The following is a 26,262-nucleotide window of genomic DNA, read 5'->3' as shown; positions in this document are numbered from 1 at the left end:
ACTGCCAAAAGAGCACCGTCCTTCGGATGAGACGTTAAACCGAGGTCCTGACTCTCATTAAAAACTCATTAAAAATCCCAGGATGTCCTTCGAAAAAGAGTAGGGGTGTAACCCCGGCATCCTGGCCAAATTTGCCCCTTGGCCTCTATCCATCATGGCCTCCTAATCATCCCCATGTACTGATATACTGATTGGCTTCATCACTGTCTCCTCTCCACCAGTAAGCTGGTGTGTGGTGGGCGTTCTGGCGCAATATGGCTGCCGTCGCATCATCCAAGTGGATGCTGCATATTGGTGGTGGTTGAGGAGATTCCCCCCATCTATGTAAAGCGCTTTGAGGTCTCAGAAAAAGCGCTATATAAATGTAACAAATTATTATTATTATTATTATCAACCACTATCAATGTCAGTGCGGACGAAAATATTTTACTTTCGTTTTTAAGTTTGCGATTCAAAAGCCCCCAGCGGTGTCACACGTCGATTAACCGGTGGTAAAATATTCTCACCGTCACATACCTAGTATATTTTTATGTAAATACAATAGGCCTACCTGATTTTGAACACAAGAGTGCAGTATAGCCCTATGTATGACTTGACTTTTATGAGACTAAATAGTACAATTACTATTTTTAAACTTATAAATAATTATTAAATAAAAAAAAAAAGAATAAAATGGGTTTAGTTGTGATATTTGTATACTTTTATAGAAATAAATGGTGTATAATTACATTTTTAGAAGATGAGGCTTTTAGTGTTTAATTTTTGTACATTACTTCAGTCCCTCACTATAGCAAAACCATTTGAGATGTTTAATATCCATTCACAATTTAGCATCTTTAATGTATTTTCATCATTTTGAAAAAGTTTGGTGTGAATAAAATAAGCCAGTTTGGAAGAGTAGCTAAAAACTCAGAGTCTGAAATATCCAAAAAATCCACATTCAAACCAAAATATCTGACTTTCTTTTGCTCTGAGCTAATGACTGTTAATTAGAAAGTTGTCCGCCTCGGTGAGACCAATATATATACTCATGTTTGTAACTGTTGGTAAAACTAACTCCCCCACTTTTGTCAAAAGCATGTTGAAAGTGACACATTTCCTGCTGCCAGTTGGTGGCGCTATAACTTTGACTCACAATAGTTACATCCATCTGATCGGCCTCTTACCACAAACACACTGCTGAAGTTTCATCAAGATCAGTTAATGTATGCAGAAGTTATAACACTTCGTGTCTCTCTTTTCTCGCCATAAATTCATTTCCTCGCCACGGCCAAACCGTTCAAGATATCAAAAATCCGTCCGCAATTTAGCATCCTCAAAGCCTTGACTTCACGCTGACCGAGTTTGGAGGCGAATCGATGTATTTCCTAGGAGGAGTACATTAAATTCCACAGCAAGCGTTTCCAAACAACCCTAAATAGCCGACTTCCTGTTGGGCTGGCGTAAAACTTAGAGCACGAAAGTTGTTCGGCCCGATGAGATCTATATGTGTACCGAGTTTCAAATTAATTCATGCAAGCGTGTTTGATATATGGACCAAGTTTTAGAACCCCGTTCAAGGGGGCGCTGTTGAGCCCCCCTGCCACACCCAGCTACCAGATTCAGCCCCGCCCTGATGGCCGCGGGTTCTGACCTGAGTGCAAAGTTTCAAGAGTTTTCGAGCACGTTTAGGGACCCAAAAGCCCCAGAAACCTTGAAAAACAAATGAAAAAGTAAAATCTCACTCAACTGACAAATCACCCCCACCCCTCACACACTCAGAGACAGAGAGAGAGAGAAAATTCTCCAAAAAAATCACATTCAAACCAAAATATCTGACTTTCTGTTGCTTTGAGCTATTAAGTGTAAATTAGAAAGTTGTCCGGCTCGATGAGAACAATATACATACCGATTTTTGTGATTCTAGGAAAAACTAAGCCCCCATTTTTGACTAAAGGTGGCGCTACTGAGCCATTCAATCACGCCCGTTTTTGAAACTTTGCACATGTCTACTGGCTAATAAGTGTGATGTGTCTGTCGAGTTTCATGCAATTTCAAGTTTGTTAAGAGTCTCAAAAGCATCAAAAAAGAATAATAAAGTTTGATGCGTTGCCATGGCAACAGTATCTAAGATATCAATAATCCTTTCACAGGTCTACATCTGCCGTGTGTCTACATTATACACAAAGTTTGAAGCAAATCGGATAAAAATAAGAGAGTAATTTCAAAGCATTTTGAAAGTGACACACTTCCTGCTGCCAGTTGGTGGCGCTATAACTTTGACTCACAATAGTCACATCCTTGTGTTCGGCCTCTTACAACGAACACACTGCTGAAGTTTCATCAAGATCAGATAATGTATGCTGAAGTTATAACACACTTCCTGTGTCCCTTATTCGCCATAAATTCGTTTCCTTGCCACGGCCAAACCGTTCGAGATATCAAAAATCCGTTCACAAGAATTCATCCTCAATGTCTTGACTTTATTCTCACCGAGTTTGGTGGCGATCGGATGAAATCCCTAGGAGGAGTATTTCACATTCCATTGTATGCGTTTTCCAAACAACGTATAATAACCGACTTCCTGTTGGGCTTTTGTAAAACTTAGAGCACGAAAGTTGTTCGGCCCGATGAGATCTATATGTGTACTGAGTTTCATATTATTACATGCAAGCGTGTTTGATTTATGGACCAAGTTTTCGGACCCCATTCCAGGGGGCGCTGTCGAGCCCCCCTGCCATGCCCCGGTACCAGCTTCAGCCCCGCCCTGATGGCCGCAGGTTCTGACGTGTGTGCAAAATTTCAAGAGTTTTTGAGCATGTTATGGGCCCCAAAAGTGGCAAAAAGGCAAAAAAAAAAAAATGAAGAAAAAAAAAAAAAAAAAAATCCTTACGGAAACAATAGGGCCTTCGCCCTTTCAGGGCTTGGGCCCTAATAATAAGTTTAAGTACAATATCAGTAAGTTGGCTCTCTCAAGCCAACTTAATAATACAATAGATACAAATGTTTCACATGTAATGATCTAAATTATTGCAAAGCAAGCAATAAGTGTCCTGGCCGCTGGGGAATCCTGGAGAATGATGTATTGAGGGAATCCCCAGTTCTGCAGCACAGCAGTGATATAAAGTTAAGAAAACTAAACAACCGAAAGAAACATATGTCTACTACCTCAGATTTAACGTTTTATCTATACATCTATACATCAGCATCGGTGAATAACATTATAATCTCGTTCACGGTAGAGAAAGTTGCTTACATGTACAAAACTCACTGTGAAGACTTAAATGTAAATACAGTTCCCTTTCGTGGTCACTCCGAGTTACGTCGGATGACGACGAATGGGGTTTCGCTTAGAAAGCCTCTCACCTTCGAGTATAGAAAACGAGCCAATGGCAATGAAATGCCATGGGTCTGCGGAATTTGCATAGCGTAGGTCCGCCCCCCTCTGGGGGTATATAAGGAAGTACGCTGGCAACATGCAGATGTTTTCGCTTCGGAGCCAAGAGTTCTCTTCACTCCTGCAAGCCATTATGAATCATCTTCACTCTACGAGACGAGCGGCTCTTCAGTATGTTGGAGTGATGGCGCGTTCCAGCGAGATCGCATTGCCTGCTGCTGATCTGTGCAGTGATCTGCCGACAGTGAGTGTGTTTCTCCCTTGGCGCTTCAGCACTCTGCTGAGCTTTTTCCTCTCTAAAAGAGCTGCACGTGGCATGTCTTTTTCAAGACGGCTTGCCCGTGTATTTACTGGATGTGAGCGCGTGATTCATCTGCCTAACGGTCACGAGCGCTGTTTCGCGTCTTGGGCTTAATCACGCTCGGCAGCGCTTGTGGATGAGTCATGTTTTCATTGCGGGAACATGACCATCGTGATGTTTATAGATCGAGACTCAATGATCTCTGTGTGAGAGTCCCCTCTGCCACACCCCAATCTATCTCTTCCTCGAGAGGGGATACTGTGGCTGGTGGCCAGGGTGATTTGAGGGTTATGGTGTGGCATAATTCCGATGAGCTTTCCTCGGGCCACGCCCCCCTCTACATCGCAAACCGTGGGGCTTCCGTGTGTGCCTGGTTCCTCTCCGGGACCCAATATTTTCATTCGGGACTCCAGCAGATGGTGTCATGTCACTCACAGCATCACAAGGCGGGCTTGATTCCTCTGGAAATGAGGATTCGACTGGGCTGCCTCCCTCGGGAGTGTCAGCGTTAGTCGAGTCAGATCCAGAGCTGATGGCCATGCTTTCCCGGGCAGCTGAAAGCATCGGTTGGAGTGGCCCTCCCCCCGAGCGCTGTAGGCTTACGATTGGTTACTGGGCGCGTGTTGCTCTACAGCACTCGCTCCCAGTGCCTTTCTCGCGGACGTGCATCAGGACGCCTCCGGCTCGCGAGGGACCCCGTGACTTGTCGCGGCCCGCAGGCGTCCTCCTTCGCTGCACTCGATCACGTGGCGATCATGGGCTGTATGTTCTCTGTCACTACCACGCCTCCTTGCTGGGACGCTATGCCTCCCATACCCGGTCTGGTCGTTCCGCCGCGCACACTACCTCGCTCTCGGGGGCGACAACGGTACCTGCGTGATCCTGAGCCAGGTGGTGTCCAATAGAGTGGTCCAGACATGGGCTTGGCCGGTTGATGTGAGGGGGTCTGAGAATTCATTTTCTCCGTTCCCCCATGTCCCAGGCTGGGCTCTTCGGCGGGGTGGCTTCGGCCACCAGAAGCAGACTCGGGTTCGTCTGCACTGATGGTCATCCATCCGTGTGGTCTCCTTAGTCTGCTTCCCGCCAAGGCCACCTCCATGCGGCTCCTCCCCTCGGGCCTTCACCGGCTCTGGGCAGGAGGGGGTCGCAGGAGGGCGGCGCTGCCCGTCTCCGCCCCTTAGACTGCCACGCCAGCCTAAGCAGCACTCTTGAGACAGACAGCTTGGTTGGCGGTGTGGTTGAGGTTTGCGCCCAACAGTCTTCGATCACTCCAGAAGCGGACTGAGGCTTCTGCACTGACGGACATCCGTCCGTGTGGTCTCCTTAGTCTGCTTCCCGCTGACGCCGCCTCCATGCGGCTCCTCCCCTCGAGCCTTCAACGGCCCGAGCACGAGGAGGTCGCTGGAGGCTGGCACCGCCTGTTTCTGCCCCTTAGCCGGCTAACACCTGGCTAAGCAGCACTCCTGAGACGGGCAGCTTGGAGTTAGGGCTCAGTTCTTTCAGGAGTTGGTAGCAGGACCACTCCTTTCCCCGGTGGAGGGCTGGGGGAGAATCTCATTCAAAAAGAACTGATGCTCTTTCTCTGAGCCCCAAGAGGCTGTGGATGACAGCACGCGCCGCCCACGGGCCACACTCCTCTCATCCCCCTCTGTCGCCAGACACCTGTCAGAGCACGCCCCCACGGGACGCTGGTCCTCCCCTGGCCTCCTCTGGCAGGACGCGGCTAATGACCGTGCCCCCGCACAGGGCCGCTATGCCACCCTCGCCTGGGCCGGTCATTCCACCTCGCTGCACCACCGACGGTACGTCTGTGGTTCGAATGACCCTGCTGGCGCAGTTCTGGGAGCCTCGCTAGAGCTCCCCAGACTGTCCCGCTGGGTCGCGAGAAACTATCAGGCTCGGCTACACGATTCAGTTCGCGCGATCTCCTCCCCACTTCAGGGGAGTCCGCTTCACTATGGTCGGTGGCAATGCCCCTGTCATGAGAGCGGAGGTCTCCACCCTACTGGCGAAGGGTGCAATTGAGACTGTCCCTCCAGCCGAAATGAAGTCCGGCTTCTACAGCCCTTACTTCATTGTACGACGAAATCCGGTGGGTTACGGCCAATCCTCGACCTGCGCATCTTGAACCGCTCCCTTCTTAGGCTGCCGTTCAAGATGCTTACGGCCAAACCCATCCTCCAGTGCGTGCGGCCACAGGATTGGTTTGCAGCGATCGACCTGAAGGACGCCTACTTCCATGTCTCCATTTTACCTCCACAGACCGTTTCTTCGGTTTGCTTTCGAGAGGCGAGCATACCAGTATGCGGTTCTCCCATTCGGGCTAGCCCTGTCTCCTCGCGTCTTCACGAAGGTCGTCGAGGCAGCCCTTGTTCCCCTCCGGGAAAACGGGGTTCGCATCCTGAACTATCTCGACGACTGGCTGATCCTAGCTCACTCTCGAGATCAGGTTTGCGAACACAGGGACCTAGTGCTCTGGCACCTTGCTCGTCTGGGCCTTCGGGTCAACTGGGAGAAGAGCAAACTCTGCCCCGTGCAGAGGATCTCTTTTCTCGGTATGGAGATCGACTCGGTCGCGCAGTCACTGCTGACTTGTCTTCACCAATTCGAGGGCAAGAGTGCGGTTCCACTGAAATTATTTCAGAGGCTCCTGGGGCATATGGCATCCGCAGCCGCAGTAACGCCGCTCGGATTGCTTCATATGAGACCGCTTCAGCTTTGGCTTCGCGATCGAGTCCCGAGGTGGGCATGGCAACACGACACGCTCCAAGTCCCAGTGACTCCAGCCTGCCATCAGACCTTCACCCCGTGGATGAACCTCAGTTTTCTACGGGCCTGAGTGCCCTTAGAACGAGTTTCCCGGCATGTTGTTGTATCAACAGATGCCTCCACCACGGGCTGGGGCGCCATGTGCAAGGGACATGCTGCTGCGGGCTCCTGGACAGGACCCCAGCGCCCTTGGCATGTCAATTGCCTCGAGTTGCTGGCTGTACGTCTCGCCCTGCACCGCTTCCGTGCGCTGCTCAAGGGTCAGCACGTACTAGTCCGATCAGACAATACCGCCACAGTAGCGTACATGAACCGTCAAGGTGGTCTACGCTCCCGCCGTATGCCGCAACTCGCCCGCCACCTCCTCATATGGAGTCAGAAGCATCTGAGGTCGCTTCGAGCCATTTATATCCCGGGAGACCTGAACCAGACGGCCGACGAGCTGTCTCGGCTTCGGCCTCTCGCTGGAGAATGGAGACTCCATCCCCAGTCGGTCCAGCTGATTTGGGATCAGTTCGGGATGCACAGGTAGACCTGTTTGCCTCCCACGACTCGTCCCACTGCGACCTGTATTATTCCCTGACCGAGGGCATGCACTGGCGCACAGATGGCCACGGGGCCTACGCAAGTATGCGTTTCCCCCAGTGAGCCTTCTTGTGCAGACCTTATGCAAGATCAGGGAGGACGAGGAGCAGGTCATTTTGGTTGCCCCGTATTGGCACAACCGGACCTGGTTCTCAGAACTAGTACTTCTCGCGACAGCACCTCCTTGGCCAATTCCTCTGAGGAAGGACCTCCTTTCTCAGGGACGGGGCACCCTTTGGCACCCTCGTCCCGATCTTTGGAACCTCCACATGTGGCGCCTGGACGGGACGAGGCAGGTTTGAGTACCCTACCACCAGCGGTGGTGGCCACCATCTCTTCCGCTAGAGCATCGTCCACAAGACATGCCTATGCGTTGAAGTGGAACCTCTTCGTCAACTGGTGTTCTTCTAAACATCAAGAACCCACAAAATTTTCGGTTGACGAAGCATGCCTGGAATTCGGGCTGGCTAACTCTCACGTGATCCTGAGACCCCGGCCAGGATATGTGCCCAAGGTTCCCACCAGGTGGTGAACCTGCAAACGCTGCCCTTGGAGGAGGCAGACCCAGCCTTGGCACTGCTCTGTCCAGTACGCACCCTCCGTGCTTATGTAGACAGAACACGGTGTTTCAGGACCTCAGACCAGCTCTTGTCTGTTGTGGTGGGAAACTGAAGGGAAAGGCTCTCTCCAGGCAAAGGTTGTCCCACTGGATACACTCGCTAACAGACATTTGTGGAGCTGCAGGCTTGTCGACACCCAACACATTCGCGAGATTCTACAATCTCAGAGTGGAGCCAGTTTCTTCTCGTGTACTCGCTTCAACTAGCCGGTACTAGATTCTGCTCAGGTGTCTTCGCTTGCTCGCCATTCCTCTCCACGGACGGGATACGTGCAATATTTTCCGCAGGTGAGCCTAATAAGCCCTGAGTCTCCTCCAGCACTGTCGACGTCAACGCCAGAGTTATGCCACCGGCAGCTTTCGCGCTTGACTAGGTGCCTCCATCTGCATGGTTCCCCCTCTGGGCGACCCCCACATGTGTATTTCCACTGTAAGTCTCTCTGAACATGTGTCTTTCCCTCGGCAAGCCACCTTGCCACCCCTGGGGTTGAAAAATTCCACCTGCGGCTGGACACCCCAGTGTACTCCATATGCAGCCCCTTGGGGTCATATGTGTATTCCAAGTCCCCCCCCCCCCCCCCTCCCTTCGGGCTGGGCGTAATTGCATATTTCCTCTGAGATATGCTTCCCAGTGTACCTTGGTATTCCTGTGTTAAGTAGGACTCCTTCGTCCGTGCTAGTCTTAGGACAGGGAGTTCAGACTTACGCAGGGCACTGGAAGACAGCCGAGGTGGAGTGATTAGACTGGGGACCCCATTCGTCGTCATCCGACGTAACTCGGAGTGACCACGAAAGGTAACGTCTCGGTTACGTATTTGTAACCCTCGTTCCCTGAGTAGGGAACGGAGACGTTACGTCTCCCTGCCACTTCCGCTGTACCGCTAGGAACGCCTGAGTTCAGTCTCGGCTCCTCAGCGAAGACATATCTGCATGTTGCCAGTGTACTTCCTTATATACCCCCAGAGGGGGGCGGACCTACACTATGCAAATTCCGCAGACCCATGGCATTTCATTGCCATTGGCTCATTTTATATACTCGAAGGTGAGAGGCTTTCTAAGCGAAACCCCATTCGTCATCATCCGACGTAACGTCTCCGTTCCCTACTCAGGGAACGAGGGTTATATACGTAACCGAGACGCTTATGTGTCTTTATCAGCTTTTCCATATATATATATATATACTGGCCCTGATAATCATCACAAATACTTACCGTTGCTCCATTTTTGTAAATCATTTTTATGAATTAATGACTCTCTCACCGTTGCTCTATAGCAGGGGTGTCCAAACTCAGTCCTGGAGGGCCACTGTCCTGCAGAGGTTAGCTCTAGCCTGCCTCAACACACCTACCTGGAAGTTTCTAGAATGCCTAAAAAGACCTTGATTAGCTGGTTCAGGTGTTTTTAATTGGGGTTGGAGCTAAACTCTGCAGGACAGTGGCCCTCCAGGAGCAGGATTGGACATCCCTGCTCTATAGTTTTCTTTGTCAGCAGCTGCTTGCACCCCCTGCTGGTGAGGTCGACTAACAGCTATGGAGATTATCAATCGGCAATCCATTGATATTCCTGCCGTTCCCAGATGTCAAATGTTGAATTTTCTGTTGAATTTGAACCATTGAATATGTGGAAGCGAATTTGTAAAGCGAAATAACATGGACCGAAAATTGCCTGTCGAATATTATAGGTTGTATTTTTAAACAGAATGAATATTTTGAAAATGAAATCTGAAAGGTGAATATGGATTATTGAATTTTTAATAATGAAAACGTGTGTGAAATGTTTTGAATTGAAATATTCACAGCTTAAATATACAACCATGTTGAATTTCAGCCCATAAAAATGCAAGCCCTAAAAACACAATGCTTTAAAATGCAAGCAGGGTTAATGCAATGCATATTTTTTCAAGTAATGCAATTCAACAAGCTTTTTTGTTTCAAAAACATTTGTCATTATTTTACTTCCATTATAATCACACATTATTGAAAGGCCTCACAGTTGTTCATAAAATTGGAAATAAAATTCGTTATTTTCAACAAAATTTTAGACAATTAATTTTGAAGGTATTATAACGCGTTCAAAATGCTGCTGTGTTATGGATACAGATATGAAGAATCCATCTGACATGTTTTCTTTTAAAGGGGTGATGACACCTCGATCTTTTGGCATATAAGAGGTCTTTTTACCATTAAAACTTCCTGCAAGTTTAATAGCTTAAGTTGTCCTCCCTATTATAACAAGCATTTATTTAATCAAGCTCCAAATATGTTTTTTAATTCTAATGTCTGATCTATGATCAGTGATTTTTTATGTATAATTATTCAAGTTCAGACACATGATCTTTCTCTCAAAATCGTTCAATACTGTTTATGCATCAGTAAATCAAGCCAGGGACTAAAAGATCAACTTCACATCGTTTCTCTTAGTAGGATGAAAATAATCTTATTTAAACTGATTCATTCAGAAAGCCTTTAAAGAACGCTCCCTTTCCAATGGCCCAAGCTGTCAATCACACGAGTTTATCGTTTATCTTCACACGAGCGCGAGTTTATCTGGGCTCTTGCCAAAACTCGTTATGAAATCAATGCTGTTACACTGCACAATGAAGCTCTTACTGTATTACATCTTGTTTTACATTGTTATTTGGTCAAAGCATTCGTGAGAGTGCAGAAATTGTGTTGCAATGATGAGATCACTTCATTCACGCGATCAACAGACTGTCATCTGCTCAATGCTCATCACTGCAACCCTTCATTTGATGGAATAGATCTAAATATAATGATTTAATCAATACTTTTCATGATTTGTTAATCTCGATAGCTGTAATAGTAAAAACTTTGTAAAAGTATTCGATAGATTTCCACATGTAATGCTGGCTATTTCATATGCAATGATGTCAGCCAATCACAGCAGTCAGCATTTACACTGAAGTCTCAAAGCAGACAATTTATGGCGGAACAATTAATGACAAAATTAACCGAGCGCACAAATGATGCTGGTGTGCGCGCTAAATTGCTTCCGCAAGAGGATTACAGATCTACGCGCGAGGAAACATGAACTCGCGAGCTCATTTCAAATCCTACGTGTGCGCATGACATCTCCCCTGCACGCAATACAAGCCCGCGCGCTCGGACATGTCTCACAGCACACGCGTGATCATTCCCCACGCTCTCGCACTCGATCTGCTCTCACCTGCTGCTTTTGCTTGCTCGGACACTTTTATTTTTGGCAGTCGAGGGGTTACTGTTTTTATAACCTCAAATGTTATTGGTTACTTCCCCATTTCCGGAAGTCAGTTGTGATTGGACGCCTGTGATTTTCAATCAAGAGCGGCTAAGGCACGACCCAGAGAGCTGTTAATAACGATCAAGATTCGGTAAGAAAGATGGATAATCAAAGAGAGGTACAGTGATTGCCAAATTAAAATGTTATTTTGACACGTTATGTTTTGTATTACTTGTTTGAAAACCTTGTAAATGTGCAGATTAGCTGACCATAGTAAGACACGATTTCTGTTCAGTATTCTATGAAGCCAGTTAACTAACTAGCTTGCAGCTAACCACAACAATCATAATATTACTATGCTTTATGTATGTAGTAGTTGTAAAAAAATAAATGTTTCTGAAATATTTGCAAATTTAGTGCATTGATTCTTTATCATAAAGCAAATAAATAGACTAGTAACAAGAAACTTCTTGTTCCCAGTACTTTTTTAATAGATAAACAGTGTAACAGTGGAATAATTACAATACTATTTTAGACTATATACATGTGGTTTTCTTGCTACTTTGTTCTTTGTTTGCTTGTCTTAGTTTGTTTACATTGGCTATCAATGTTAGAGTGAAATAGAATATTCATTAATTTCTGAAACGTTTATTTGATATAAATAGCTGATAATGGCTTCTGATCTTTTTCACTCAGGTGGATCAGGTCAGCGAAAGTTGAACATTGTTGCGCTGGAAGCTGAAGGATACACAGGGTCCTATCTCATCAAAACTGCAGGAGGAAAGGGCTGTCTGAATATCATGCCTCTACAGAATACTCTAGACATCTCTCCTTTACCGTACTCTGCAAAAGAGTTTGAGAAAATGCCGAAAGCACGATGCGCTAAATGTCTCACAGATATGCCCGTTCAGCTGCTGGCTGTGTACGTCCAGAAGTGCGAGACAGACATGTGTATCGACATCAGTGATTGTGAATTAGTAAAATCAATTTCATTTTTTTAAATAATGTTTTCATTTCACTCATAGTAAATAAAATATGAAGTAAAATTTACAATTGTCAACATTTTTAAATTAACATTTCATTTGTTACAGGAGCCTAGAGATTACTCGCTGTCTGATTCAGAAGTGCCTTCCATTTCCACAAAAGTGGAGGATGATCATGCCAATGTAGGTTGTTCAGTGTCATGCATATACCAGTTTAACTTCTGAATAATGTATAATTCCCCCTTTAATAATTGATTTAACATGATTAACACATCAGACACAAGTCAGATTGACTGTAAGTCTATTACTTTTTTAAATGGTACAAGACAATTATTTTGTGTTACCCTTATTAATCATATTTAACCTCTTTCCATAAGGAAAAACTACATACAATTGTAATCAAAACAAATACCAAAAAATATCACAGATATTCCCAATAGGAAAACACATTGTAAATTCATCTCGAAAAAATATGCACATAAAAAAAAAAACCATACCTGCGGTCATAAACAATATGGCAATGAGTGTTGCGTGGCATCAGGTTAGCATCTAAAAAAGATAGCATCACGTCAATGCAATGTTAATGGCCTGCCAGACAGCTAGCTTAACACGTGCTGCAGCAGCTACCGGACTGCAATTAACATATCAAAAACACAATATCGCGGCTCGTAGTTCATTAAAACTACTGCAAGATTCACTCGTCATCATAGGCACTCTTACACGGTGATAAGTCAACAAATAAATGATAACAGCAACTTATATATCCGTTTTGTTATCGGAGAGACCTGACGTGAACTCACCTCAGTCAAATCCTGCATTGCTCTGACTGAGGTCAGCCTTGTGCTGCACAAATCCCCGTCCGCTGACGTCACACGCACGCACACACTGCTCTAACCCGACACGCAGGCAGGATGAACCCAAGACAAAACTCCCAGTAATACAAAAAGGAATATTCTTGGTGGAATTCATAAGTATATAGATAAACCTGCTACATCAGTGCTTGAGAGTTGGTCTATGACTGGAAATAATAGAGTCATTGCAAAAGAAACAATACATAGCTTACATGTCGCATTAAACTGGCAGATTTTAGAATGTTGTAGGCAATTATTTTGCAGTTTAATCTTGTCTTGCCTGGATCTTTGGTGTAAACTCGTGAACGCCCCCCATGAACACCTGAACGCCCCCCTTTCAAAAATCTTTCAATCTTTCAACGCCCCCCTGTTGTTCTCTGAACGACCCCGTTGATTGATCTTTTGAATAAGTGACACTCACTCGGCTCTGAAGTGTAATCCACACTAATTTTTTTAGCCGTATGTAAACATTTAAAACATTTTGTAACAACAATATGTATTTATACAAGTTGTTTCCACTTCCACACGCAGTCTTAAATACTGTAATTACCAGTTTAGAATACACTGAAACTTTATGGAAACCATGATGTATGTGTATACCATGATCTATGTGTATACCATGTATTTATGACTAGCAGGACAATGTTGAATTACAACTAAAGTTTCACCTTGTGATACCAGTGTACTTACATATAAAGGACTTAATATAAAGTATAAATTGGTCACAACTTAATGTGTAATATGCAACACCTAAACCTCTGTAAAACACTATAACAACAGGGGAACGGTCACAGAAACGCCAAACAGGGTTGGTGTGCAGCCTGTCGTGTGCTGACTCTCTCTCTTTGAAGGCTGTCTCTTACCAGTCATAACAAGGTTTTCCAGCGCTCTCAAACTGTGCACCGTACCAGCTGTGAGAACAACCTTTGTTTGCTCAATAAAGGCAAAAGAAATAGAGAGAAAAAAGAAGAGCGAAAGGAGAGAAATCGACCCCATTGCCGCGCCATATCACCAACACCACACACGAGAATACATGTGAATACACACATTAGCTTGACAATAATTACATTAAGTAATATCATTTCTTTCCAGTTTTTGTGGTTCCCAATCTGAATAAATCCAGATTCAGAAATAATGAACTATTTATTTATTTGCAGTCATTCTTTGTGTGATATGAATCAGTGTGTGTTCAGGGTCTGATCTGAAGATTTTACAGCAGGCCTTTCATATTACCACTATATACTTTATGGTGGTTTACACACCCTGGCGGCACCTATGATGAAAAAAAAGCAAATAAAAAAAACAATCTTACCAAACAACATATTCAGACATTTCAGTCTAGTAGATGTCGGTGTACACATTATTGAAAGTGCTGATTCTTCCACTTTCCCATAACTTATGATATACTTGCATTTGAAGAAGAAAAACACACATATAATTATTAACTCTAATTATTAATAGTGTAAGGCTGAAAGCTTGTGTTATTTTTAACCAATAATCGTAACAAAACAGTTGAAGGATGAATTGCATAATTCAGTTATTTATCTGACTCCAATTTAATTAATCTGACTCCATTAAAGTTGTTGTTATTCTTTAACCTATTATTCTTTAAAGTTAAAAGCCTTTCTTAGAACTGATAGTAAAACATTAGATTTAAAGGGATAGTTCACTTTGAAATTAAATTTTGGTATGTTTTAGCTTACCTCAAGGGCATCCAAGATGTAGGTGTCTTTTTTTCCGCAGTAGTTTCAATTTTTATATTTTTAGGTCAAACCGTTCTTGTCTGTCAGTCATATAATGCAGGTCTACGGTCACTAGCCCCGTTTACATGCACACTTTTTTGCTATTCTGATTGAGATTGTTCTGATTGACGGATTCCGGTTGACTGTTTACATGGGATGTTATCAAACCGATCTGGTGTTTACAAACGCACTTTCAATCGAAGTCATTTTCTGACATGCGCACACAACTTGTCTGCCGGATCTGGAAGCTCATTATTTCCACGTTTTCAATCCTGTCAAGATGGTGCATCACTTAATTGTCGCGTTTAGTTGTAGGCATCAGACACGTTTCCACTGTCGGGCCAGTGCGAGCCATAGGCCTACACGTGGCATTTTATTGTATTGTGTAGGCTATTGTTCTTTGTTAATTATTGTCGTGTTTTGAATTTGCATCAGTTTTTCATTCTCATACTCATATCACACTCATTATAGCATATAATTAAATATAGGCCATCATTATTGTAAAACAAAAAAGAAAAGAAGGAAGTTTTATCAGAAAACTGATCAGAAAGAAATCACTGTAAACAGCCTGATCGATCGCAAAACAAGAGCGACTGTTTGCTGGCATTTGTGTTGTTTAATTGAATATTTAAAACCCAAGAATAGATGTTTTACCACAGGTTTACAATACATTTATCATAATGAATTAATTGGTGTCAAAATTGCACATTATCACAGAAATAAAGTGGTTTACCGATGACATTTGTGAACGTTTACAAAAGAAAGAGGACACAAAACTTATTCGCGTCTGTTTCTGTTTATTTGGTAGCCTAGTAACAGGACGTATTTACATCACATTTAGAAAGAATGTTCATTTCTACAAATATGCCACCAAAAATATGACCTGAGGAGCTTTAGCACTCTCTCCCAGAAGGATACAGTTATATTTTCAGTCAGAGAAAAAGAGTATAGTCCGAGACATAGGCTTCTGAAAAAAAAAAAAAAAAAAAAAAAAAAAAAACAGGATTATGATTTGTCTGATTTCTTCAAGCGTACATATTTACCATGTTTACTATGGTAATGGTTAGCGTGCATAGTTTTTTTGCATCGGGTATAAATATTCCTACCTTATACGGTGATCAGAAGTAAGAAGAAGCTCAAACTAATCGGATCAGCTCGTTTACATGGTGTAATCTTTCGTTTGATCGGTTCATGAAAAGGTTTATTCCACCCCCTTCAATCCGACTGAAATTTCAATCGGTTTGAGAATTTTAATTCCGATTGAGGTGTTGACATGGAGCATTTTCATTCTGATTGGACTTGCACCTGGTTATAATCGGAATACAATGCTACATGTAAACGGGGCTACTGTCTCAAAGAGCATGCACAAGTCCAAATTAAAACAGTTCCCCATCGTCCAAGATTAAACAATTCCCCATCGTAAGTACACATTGATGGCCTAAGACACGAAACGAGCGGTTTGTGTGAGAAAACGAACAGTATTTATATCGTTTTTACCTCTAATAACACAGCCACGTCCAAGTGATCTGAGGGCGTGGGCGCTTCCTATTGTGTGACGTGTGCGCAGACTGTTGCATAGATATATACACACTAGATGTCACCTCGTTCCAATGAACTGCCGTAACCAAGGCGGTATCTATTGTATATATCTATGCACCAGTCTGCGCACACGTCACACAATAGGAAGCGCCCGCGCCTTCAGATCACTTGGACGTGGCTGTGTTATTAGAGGTAAAAACGATAGATCAAGGATATAAATGTTATGCTCCAGGCTGTGCAGCGGATTTGAGCACTTCTCATTTTATTCCCACAGAACAGAACTGTGAACAGGCATGGTTGACGTTTATCTATAGCAGGATACCACACCATTTTATTTCAAAGTTGTTAGTTTGCTCTGCCCATTTCACCACTGACAGTTTTTCTAACCTGGGACAATAGCAGGCAAACGCTCAGCATTTCATACTGAAGAAGGTATGTCCAACTAATGTTAAATTGCCATTACAACCCCTACCGCAAGCAGTAATTAACATTAGTGATCTTATCCACCTCTTGACTGCTGAAGCCATTTCTGTTTATATTGAAAGTTTCATAGTGAGCTAACAACATTAATGATAACTTACCCTGTGTTGTCGAGATTGAACGCAAGATGCTAGGACAGTAACGGTAACCTTAGCCAACTAGCAAGCTCCAAGTAACGAGCATAGATAACTAAACAGTATGACGACCAATTTACACAGAGGTTAATATTATTTCGGGCCAGTGTTGTCATATAAATCTACAAAATACAAATGTAGATCTATATCAATCCCTTTTGTCAGGCAGTATTATAATTTAGCCAATTTTTCATCAGAAACACATAAATTGGGAGCTAACTAGGTTAGTTTGGTTGCTTACAGATAGCTCACTCACTCCTTCAAGCTAACGTAACCTTCTCCACCACTTATGTAGATCGATTGTCATTTGACAATGCATCTAGTTCGTTTATTTAAAAAAAATAAAAAATAAAATAACAGCAGGTAATAACAGCCCATTTCATTCTAGGGACAAATCCTAGGCTTGTAAATGGACATGTAAAACATGTAAAATAACTTTTGCTCTTCCCTAAGCCACATACCTTCTATGTAGATATCAGAGAACAATTTAACCTGTTACATTTTTATGTTAATTTTTTTTTTTTGTATCAATGCATTCTGTCATCTCCTGGGAATGAACACAAACCCTGAGGTATTCATAGGGTAACAAAATCAACAGGTGAGCTCAGGCTAGATTAACCTCGTCAGCTGACAAGTTGCCATGGCTGCTGAATGAGTCAAGTCACGCACTGTACCGTGACAGGATGTTGTTGCATGAGGGGGGAAATAACATTTAAAGGAAATTTGTGGAGTTAAACTCCATCAGCAACATTTGTGGCATAAAGTCAGTCATCACAGAAATTAATGTCAACTCTTTATTTAAAAAAAAATATTTGTCCGGCACTTACAATTGATGTAAATGGGCCAAAAAGTTAACATTAAAATACACACTGTTTCAAAAGTAAAGCCACAAGGCTTAAACCAAATCAAAGTTATTTTCTGTTGAGATCAACAGTGCCACAAATGTTGTGAATAGAGATAAACATCTACTGAACCCGGAACATCCCTTTGATTATGATTAACCATTAACTTGAACTACTTATTTATCTGGGGCAATGTAAATCATGTACAAAAGACAGTAAATCAGGACACTATAAAAGGAACATGAGAGGCTGTGAGGATGAAGAGCAAGAGCTGGAAACAAACGTCAGTGAAGAATGAAGGGTTTAGTATGTTTACTGCTGCTGTTGGAAACCTTTGTGTGTGTCGTACAGCATCAGGTAGATGGAGGACTCAATGAGAATGAGATCAGTCAACAGCTCAGATCTGAGGACGGAAGACAGAATCCACCTCAAACTGACACTTTGAGAGATGAAGCTTCAACTGACAGCCAACAAAACTGCCATCTGTTCTTCACTGACATCTATGCAGCGCTGAGAGAACTGACCGCCACCGTTACAGAGCTGAAAGTGAACATCAGAGAACTGATCGCCACAGTTACAGAGCAGAAAACCATCAACAGAGAACTGACAACATCAGAGATTTAGAGACGCAACTGAGGGATGAGATGAACAAGAAAAATGATGGTACCTCACCAAAACATTCATTCTTTTATCAATGATCCTCAAAGTAAAACACCACTGCAATACATTGCATAGTGTAAATGTTAGTGTAAAATTGAATGTATAATGTGTAAATTGTGTTATATATCTATTACAATAATCAGTGTGAATGTCATTTAACAGAATCATTATTCCTTCACAGAAATCTCAAATCTTACTCTGGGTCAAGTGGAGTTGAGAAAGGAAAATAGAGGTGAAACTGTGCTTGAATGATGTTAAATTCAGTGTATTCATTCTCAGTGTAATACAGTAATATCACAATTGAATTGCAATATTGCTTATGTTTTTCAATAAACAGACAGAGAAATAGCTTTTTCAGCTTCACTGATGCAATCTGGCAGTGGATATATTGGTCCTTTTACCTCTGACTTCACACTAACCTACAAGAACGTCTTCACAAACATAGGGAACGCCTACAACCCAATTACAGGTAATTATCAATGAAATTAGTCATAAAACTCAGTTTATAGTAATGAAAACCCTTCTGCTCCATTCAGACCTCTCTGTAGTTGTGTAATGTGTAAAGGAGAATTAAATGATCTGCCAACTGTCAAAACTATTACACAGAGTGTTTGGTAATAAATCAATCATACAGGAAACATCTGATTCTGTATCTCTTGTTATTTGATTTAGGTGTTTTCACAGCCCCGCTGAAAGGAGTGTACATGTTCAGAATCTCTGTATTTGGTTTTGCCCCAACTCAATCAGCTGCATCCATTTTTAAGAATGGAGAGCGTGTGGTTTCGGCAGATGCTCTTCAGGCTAAGGATTATTTAAACTCTTCTAATGGAGTTGTGTTGATCCTGGAGGTTGGAGATGTTGTCTATGTGAGACTTTCGTCTGGCAGGAGGATATATGATAGCCACAATAACCACAGCACTTTCAGTGGTTTCCTACTGTTTCCCTTAAGAGAACAGGAGCTTTGCAGAATGTGATTCCAATAATTCTGAACCTTCAGCGTATGATTTAAGATGAAAATCATGAAGAATCATTAACATATGAACCTGTATTAATGAGGACTAATGTGTGTTTGAAATTTGCAATAGATTACTGTATAAAAGTCTATTCATGTGACTTTGTATAAAGAGTTTCATCACTGAGACAGACAGGACCCATGAATGTCATGTGACTCAAGTATTTTGTTAAATTATTAAATCTAGAATGTTAAGTAATATATTTTTAAGTGTACTTTCTTATTGATTGCATCTCTTCATCGTACATAAAATAATAAGAGACGTTAATATTTATCAGTCCCACCTGGATTTTGTGAATTGTTGTTTTTGAATTATTATTTTCCTTTTTTGCAAGTAAAATGATTAAAATGATGGCAATTTCCAGAAGGTTGGGCCTAATTTTCTTAGGATGGGCAATGTAAGGGAAACATGTCAATTAAGCTCAAAAGAAATCATTAATTTATTGCGAATTTTGAAAGAGTCACTTATTTTACAGCCAAACAAACGAGTCGTCCAGCGTTCACTTGAACGAGCAGTAACTATCAGCTCAGCGGATATTAATATCTAAACTATAGTAAAAAATACTATTTATTAGCACGGTTTATTAAGACACTTATTTTTTTTAATACAAACGAGACTTTATTAACTATTCTAACACACAAAACGAATACCTAACACATAAACACACACATTCACACAAGTTCGCAGAAAGAAAGAAAGTGATGAAATAATTTTAGAGTGAAATTATGAAATCCCAAGATTGTAGCAATACATGCTGTCACATTTAGACTGTGACCAATGACTCTTATTTTGAAAGGACTGCTGAAGTGCATATACACCCATGAACAGTTTACACCAATATATACACACACACACACACACACACACACACACACACACACACACACACACACACACACACACACACACACACACACACACAATTTAGATGCTGGCAAAATAACATCATATATACTTGATGTGTGGTTATTTTTTTGTTTAGGTGGTGTATTAGGCCCTCTGCTTAGTTCCATGGTTTTGTGTGTAACCCCTTTAAATGTATGAAGTTAACAGACTCTAGAGGGCGTTTCTCCGTGACGAGTGAAATAATTGAGAAAAAGTAGTGATGGGCGATACTGCAAATTTCGGTACCGATCCGATACCAAGTAAATACAGGGCCAGTATCGCAGATATCAATACCGATACCAATACTTTTTCGTTTTAAAAGCATGCACTTGAACTTGTATGCACTTTCCTGTGCTAGAGCAGTGTGTCATGATTTATGAGGTGAATGCATCATTAATATGCTAAATCTGAATACGTTTTCATGACTACTAGGCCTAAATATTTTGTGATTTGTGCTCTCAACTCGCCTGTAATTAGTCAGTAACTTTTACAAAACTACCCTAATTATAATACTAGCCTACTACTAGCCTATTAGTACTAGCCTACTGTTCAAAAGTTTGGGGTCTGTAAGATATTTAATTCTCTTCTGCATTTATTTGATCAAAAATACAGTAAAAACTGTAATATTACAATTTAACATATGCTATCTGTTTTCTATGCCATAGTAAACTGTAATTTATTCATGTGCTCAAAGCTGAATTTTCGGCATCATTACTCCAGTCATGATGAGAATTCATTTTAATATGCTGATTTGCTGCACAGGAAACATTTCTTATTATTATCAATATTGAAAACAGTTTCATATTTTTGTGGAAACCATGATATATTTTATGCAGAATTATTTGATGAACAAAGTTGAGAGAACAGCATTTATATGAAGTAGATTTTTTTAGTGTAAAACCCTTGACTGTCACCTTTGATCAGTTTAATGCATGGATCCTTGCTGAATAAAAATATTAATTTCATTTAAAAAATCTTACTGACGTCAACATTTTGAACCGTTATATACACTTTTGGTTTGTTTATTGCAAAATAACTCCCGATTGTTTCTCTGTCATCTAAGCAAGGCTTCGTTTCCCAAACGCACTGTGCCTGTGAGCTCAGTGAAGCACCAGCATCGAACGCTCTCTGTGATTGATTGGTTTCGTCTTGTATCCAGATGACTAGGAGAAAAAGTTCTATCCTACACAATTATCCGCTAACATTCACTTATTTTTCCACTTAGAAGCTTATTTTACGCACTGAATTGCGTGCTAAATTAATAAAAAATTACTGGTAAAACAAAACACATTTGGATCGATATTTTTATGTGAGGATCGATCCTTTTTGATACCACGTCAGTATCGATACTTCAGGATCGATCCACCCATCACTAAGAAAAAGCCATTTTACAAAACGAGAGAGAGAACGGAGGAAAAAGACGATTCAGAGTGTAAATATTTTAAAAGAGAGTAAAAGAGTGTGAAGAAAAAAGTTTTAAGTTCTTTTCTAGTGAAATCCGGGGGAAGAAACATATTTTCATACTTTTATTTAGAGGAACCCGGTGAGTGTTTTGTTACACCGTTGTTGCTCTGTAATCAGTCATATGTGTTCAATTTCCCAGGGAAAGCAAGAACTGAGAACTGATAAGAATGTAAAATGTGTACCTTGAAATGCAATGTAAGTCGCTTTGGATAAAAGCGTCTGCCAAATGCATAAAAAAAATAAAAAATTTTTTTTAATAATTTACAGAATAAATATGATTAATAACTAACTGAAGATGAGTAAACATTGAAATATGCATGTTGTGATGAAGAGATAAAGGATAGTTTTGTCATTAAACCAATCAGAGTTGAATCCAATGTGACATTAAAAGGAACCCCGACTAGACAGATAGGAGTACATACATAGTTAGAAATACATAAAATATTTTCGTTATTTAAAAAATCCGCACAGTGTTATACAGAATTTGAACAACGAAGGCAGCCATTATTTTTGCGTGCGCAATGCATTCTGGGTCGATGACGTGTAAAGGTTGTGTCGGTTGTGTTTAGAACAGAGAGAAGTGAGCTAATGGTGCTTCATCCTAAAAATGAATATAATGCCACATTGTACAGCGTTTGGTTGTGATTTCCAGTCCAAAGGCAACAAGGGGAGTGATGTAAGCCTCCACTGCTTTCCAAAGGAGAAGAAAATAAGCAAAGAGTGGGAAGTAGCTTGTGGATGAGTAGAAATCCTTAAAGACCCATGGCTGTGTTCCTGACCGTCACTTCAGCCCTGATGCATTTGAGGCATTTAATCGGCTAAAAGATTGTCTTCTCCTGATTTAAGCCTACGGTGCGGGTGTGCTAGGGCTGTGACGGTGGCAGTTTTTTACCACCGCGGTGGTAATGGACCAACTAACGTTACCAGCGGTGGTTGGGGGGTTGTTTTGAAATAAAAAAGCAAAACAAAGAAACAATACAAGCCTGTAAAGCATTAAAATAAATATCAGTAAATACTGGTAACTTAAGTAATATAATAAAGTTGAATCTATTTTTAAAAAAACTTTCATTTAAAATTTGCACACAAAGACACGTGATATAGCCTACCTCTCTGCGCTTTGAGAGGGATCTGGGGCACAAGCAGGAAAAAGACCATCAATCTCTTTTCTGATATCTTCATGTTTTCTACTTGTTGTAAAAGGCATGAAAAGCGAATTGTATCTTCCACAAGGGAAAGGCATTTAGGCTGTGTTTGATTTTGCGCTGCCAGAGAAAGCGAAACTAAAAATCACCCGCGCGTGTGAAACGACGCGCCTTACCATGTCTAATAACAAGCACAAACTGTGTTAAAGGGCACCTATTATGCAAAATTCACTTTTACATGGTGTTTGAACATAAATGTGTGTTGGCAGTGTGTGAGCAAAACCACCCTAGTATGATACAAATCCACCCAGTGTTTTTTTTACAATCTCAATTAATCATAAGCACTGTCTCAGAATGAGCTGTTCTCAGATTCGGTGCAATGTGACGTAGAATTGCACAGGCCCCTCCCACGACTGTTGATTGACACTGACAGTTTGAGCCTAGACCCGCCCTGAGTGAGCTGGACACAGAGTCTGTCATTGTTTCGACGCTTGAGCAGCTGTAGACAAGAATGTCTCCTAAGCGATTGAGGTGTTTTGTTGTTGGATGTAAGAATGAACATAGCAGTCTTCATTTACTCTCGTTGTTACTCGAGGATGGATCTGTACCAGAGCCCGTCTACGGAGAGCCTTGGCACTTCCTATTAGCCCCATTGTATCGATCTTGGTTGCAGTTCCATTAGAATTGCACTGGAGGTGATCGCGGGCGAGTGCAGACTGAATGGGAGTCTATGGGGCTAGACGGCTAAATGTGTCTCTTTCACCCGATTGCCGTTGAGAAATCTCAGATTTTATTGTAGGTTTTGCAAGTTCAACATGGGTTATAGGTCGAAAGTTGAATGAACGAGTACTTATTTCTTTTCGATTTCTTACAGGTTGAGTTGCTGTTGCCCATAACACGCTAGCATTCTGCTACGACGTCATTGACATTTTAAAAGACTTTTTAAACCAAATAAGTGACTCTAAAAAATCTAACACCCAGCAATGTGTAATTTCTTTGCATCTCCTTTCGAATACAACATTCAAATTACTAGACAAAAAATTATATCCTGAGAAAAGTGGATTTTGAGGGTTTTTCGCCATAGACCTCCATTCATTCTGCACTCGCCTGCGAGCGCCCCCGCATGGACAGAGACGTGTTACTGCAGCCAGTCCAGAAACCGGAAGTAAGCAGAGAGTGCCAATTCTCTTCCTATTAGACATTCTCTGTCTGTACCAACTGTTTATGATCCAGCTTACGGTCTTCAGAGCGACAGGCCTAACGTTACTGATCACGGCAGAAGTGAAAGTGAGAGTGCGCACTTTATGACAGCTCATCGAATAGTTTTACGGATATAAGGTTTACCAGTTTATTAAGCACCCACTGAAAAGGTGTGTATATATTTGTTTACTGTTAGTTCTAACGAGTGTTTTATGTATTTCGTTGTGTATGTTGTTGATAATGAAAGGGAGAGAGAGAGAGAGTTTATGGATAAGACTTTAATGCTCACTTCTTATACTGTGTTTATTCAGCTCTTACAATGATTCTCTAGAGTAAAACTAACGCTCATCTTTTGTGTGATGTACAATAAACTTCATTGAACTCCTCAGTATATTTTGGTCTTCATTCGGACGGGTTTTCCCAGATAGCAAACTGACATTGAATCAACGTGGAAACGACGTTTCTCGTGACATCGAAACAACGTTGATCAAACGTAAAATCAACGTCATTGGTTTGCTTTCCTAACGTTGAAACGATGTTGATTTCATGTTGTTGAAATGACGTTATAGAATCAACATAAAATCGATCTAATTGGTTTGCTTACCTAACGTTAAAAGGATGTTGATTTCAATTGTGTAAATTACGTTATTATAAACACATTTTCTACTTGTTTTAAAAATCTATCACTTATTTGATAAATTAGTCTACGTAATAATTTATTAAACACACATCACATTCAGTTAACATTGCTTTATTATTTATACAAAAGATACATTTACAAATACATTTTTAAATCTTCTGTATACAAACCCTATGTAAGAGTAAGGCCGTGTGTCCACCAAAGCGTTATTAGCCAGCTGAAAACGCTAGGCGCTCTGCTATAAACGCTCAGCTGTGGGCGCTTGAGAGCGTTTTGGCAGCGCAGCGTTTTTTCAGTTGAGACGGTTGAGACCGAGACACTTTGCTTGTTATGATATGGAATATCCGCGAAAGTCTTACTAGTATCTCATTTCACACATATTTTGTTTCTGTGTTGATTCTATATTAAAATGTCAATACAATGTAATGTAATGTATTTTATCTGGCTCTTGATTTTGTTCCGTTATTATGCTTGTTGTTGTCATCTGTTGACGTTGTACAAGCAGAATCATGTGGCGGGCGGACGCGGTTGGTCGGTGTGGTATTAGTCCCGCCCCTCCTCCACTGTGATTGGACGGTTGGGTAAAAAGTGACAGTGATGAGCGCTGCGTTTTACCAAAAGTTGAACATTCTTCAACTCTCGGCGACCAGTAAAAAACGCCGAACGCTCAGCGCTTCAGCGTAAAAAAGACGCTCAGCGCCTCGTTACGCTCATGGCGTTTTAAAAACGCGGCGCTCCCATTGAAAACAATTGAAAAAACACGCCAGCCGCGAGTAAAAACGCTTTGGTGGACACACGGCCTAATATAGAAAAAAACATTTACACTCAAAATACACAGACATTCCACATTCTTCAGGCATTCTTTCTAAGCCTCAACCAAATGCAATTCAATGTACAAAATGTCCTTGACATTTATAATTACATACAGTATTATAGCCTATGATGTATTATTATAGCAAAACCGTTGACAGTGGAATTTGTAGATGTATGTGTTAAATAACATTACGGTGTCCGGCAATCGATTTAAATAGTTAATTGGGTTTAATTTAAAAGTGAACTAATCCTTTAATATTAGGGTCTGTTTCGCAAAATCATCGTAAATCATTGTAGATCTACGAGTGCTCTGGAGTAATCGTAAATCATGTAGTGCTTTATATACACTTGTCTTGATTGCTAATCCACATCTGATGACGATTATTAGGTTAAACGTTCACGGATACGATTATATTTCAGCACTTCGCAAATGGACAGCGACTCTTAAGTAGCGCGTATAACGCGTTCTCGCGCGTTAATGTTAAGTGCATTTTTGGGATTTCCGTAACCTTGCACGTACAGAGCTAAGGCCAGAGCAGTCAGACTCAGAAGATTTTGAGAAATGCGATTCGAGTAGGATTAAACCACAAACGGATTTGTAAAAATCATATTTAATGTGATTTTTTTTTTTTTTTTTTTTCAGTTCACACTTGCTAAATCTTTTCGCATTTCAATCGGACATGCAATATTGTTTGTATTCCAAGCAATCTATATATGCAAAATTTGTCCAAAAAGGTGTAACTTGTGTTGTGGGAGACAAAAAGAGAAAAAAGTGTGCAATTCCTAAAAAAAAAACCTGTCACAGGTGCTCAGTTTTGCTATTATAATACCTTAACATGATAGTCATAAGCCATCTGCAAAAGCAGATAGGTTGGTGTGGTGTACAGTAGTTAGACTACATCTGTAGTTCCAGGTCAGCATCTGATGTCTTGATGTGGAGATCACATTCAGCTGGAGAATATAAAATAAAATAAAAATAGATAAGCGTCATTGGTTCATTCAGCC

The 26,262-nt window shown here is 41.6% G+C and overlaps 1 protein-coding gene and 1 long non-coding RNA gene across 2 annotated transcripts in view; one reads left to right on the top strand and one right to left on the bottom strand.

The window, feature by feature from the left end:
• Positions 1–26,262, bottom strand: part of LOC311081732 (membrane-spanning 4-domains subfamily A member 4A-like) — a 191,321-nt gene that overhangs the window by 69,865 nt on the left and 95,194 nt on the right. The gene's annotated exons all lie outside the window — the stretch shown is intronic.
• LOC311081369 lies at positions 18,048–18,563 on the top strand. Its single transcript, XR_014605882.1, has 3 exons — positions 18,048–18,103; positions 18,282–18,332; positions 18,438–18,563. It is a non-coding gene; the product is annotated as an uncharacterized lncRNA (long non-coding RNA).

The sequence above is a fragment of the Abramis brama genome (assembly GCF_963993115.1).
Source record: "Abramis brama genome assembly, chromosome: 4".
In the NCBI taxonomy this organism is placed as follows: domain Eukaryota; kingdom Metazoa; phylum Chordata; class Actinopteri; order Cypriniformes; family Leuciscidae; genus Abramis; species Abramis brama.
This window is presented reverse-complemented; position numbering and strand designations above follow the sequence as displayed.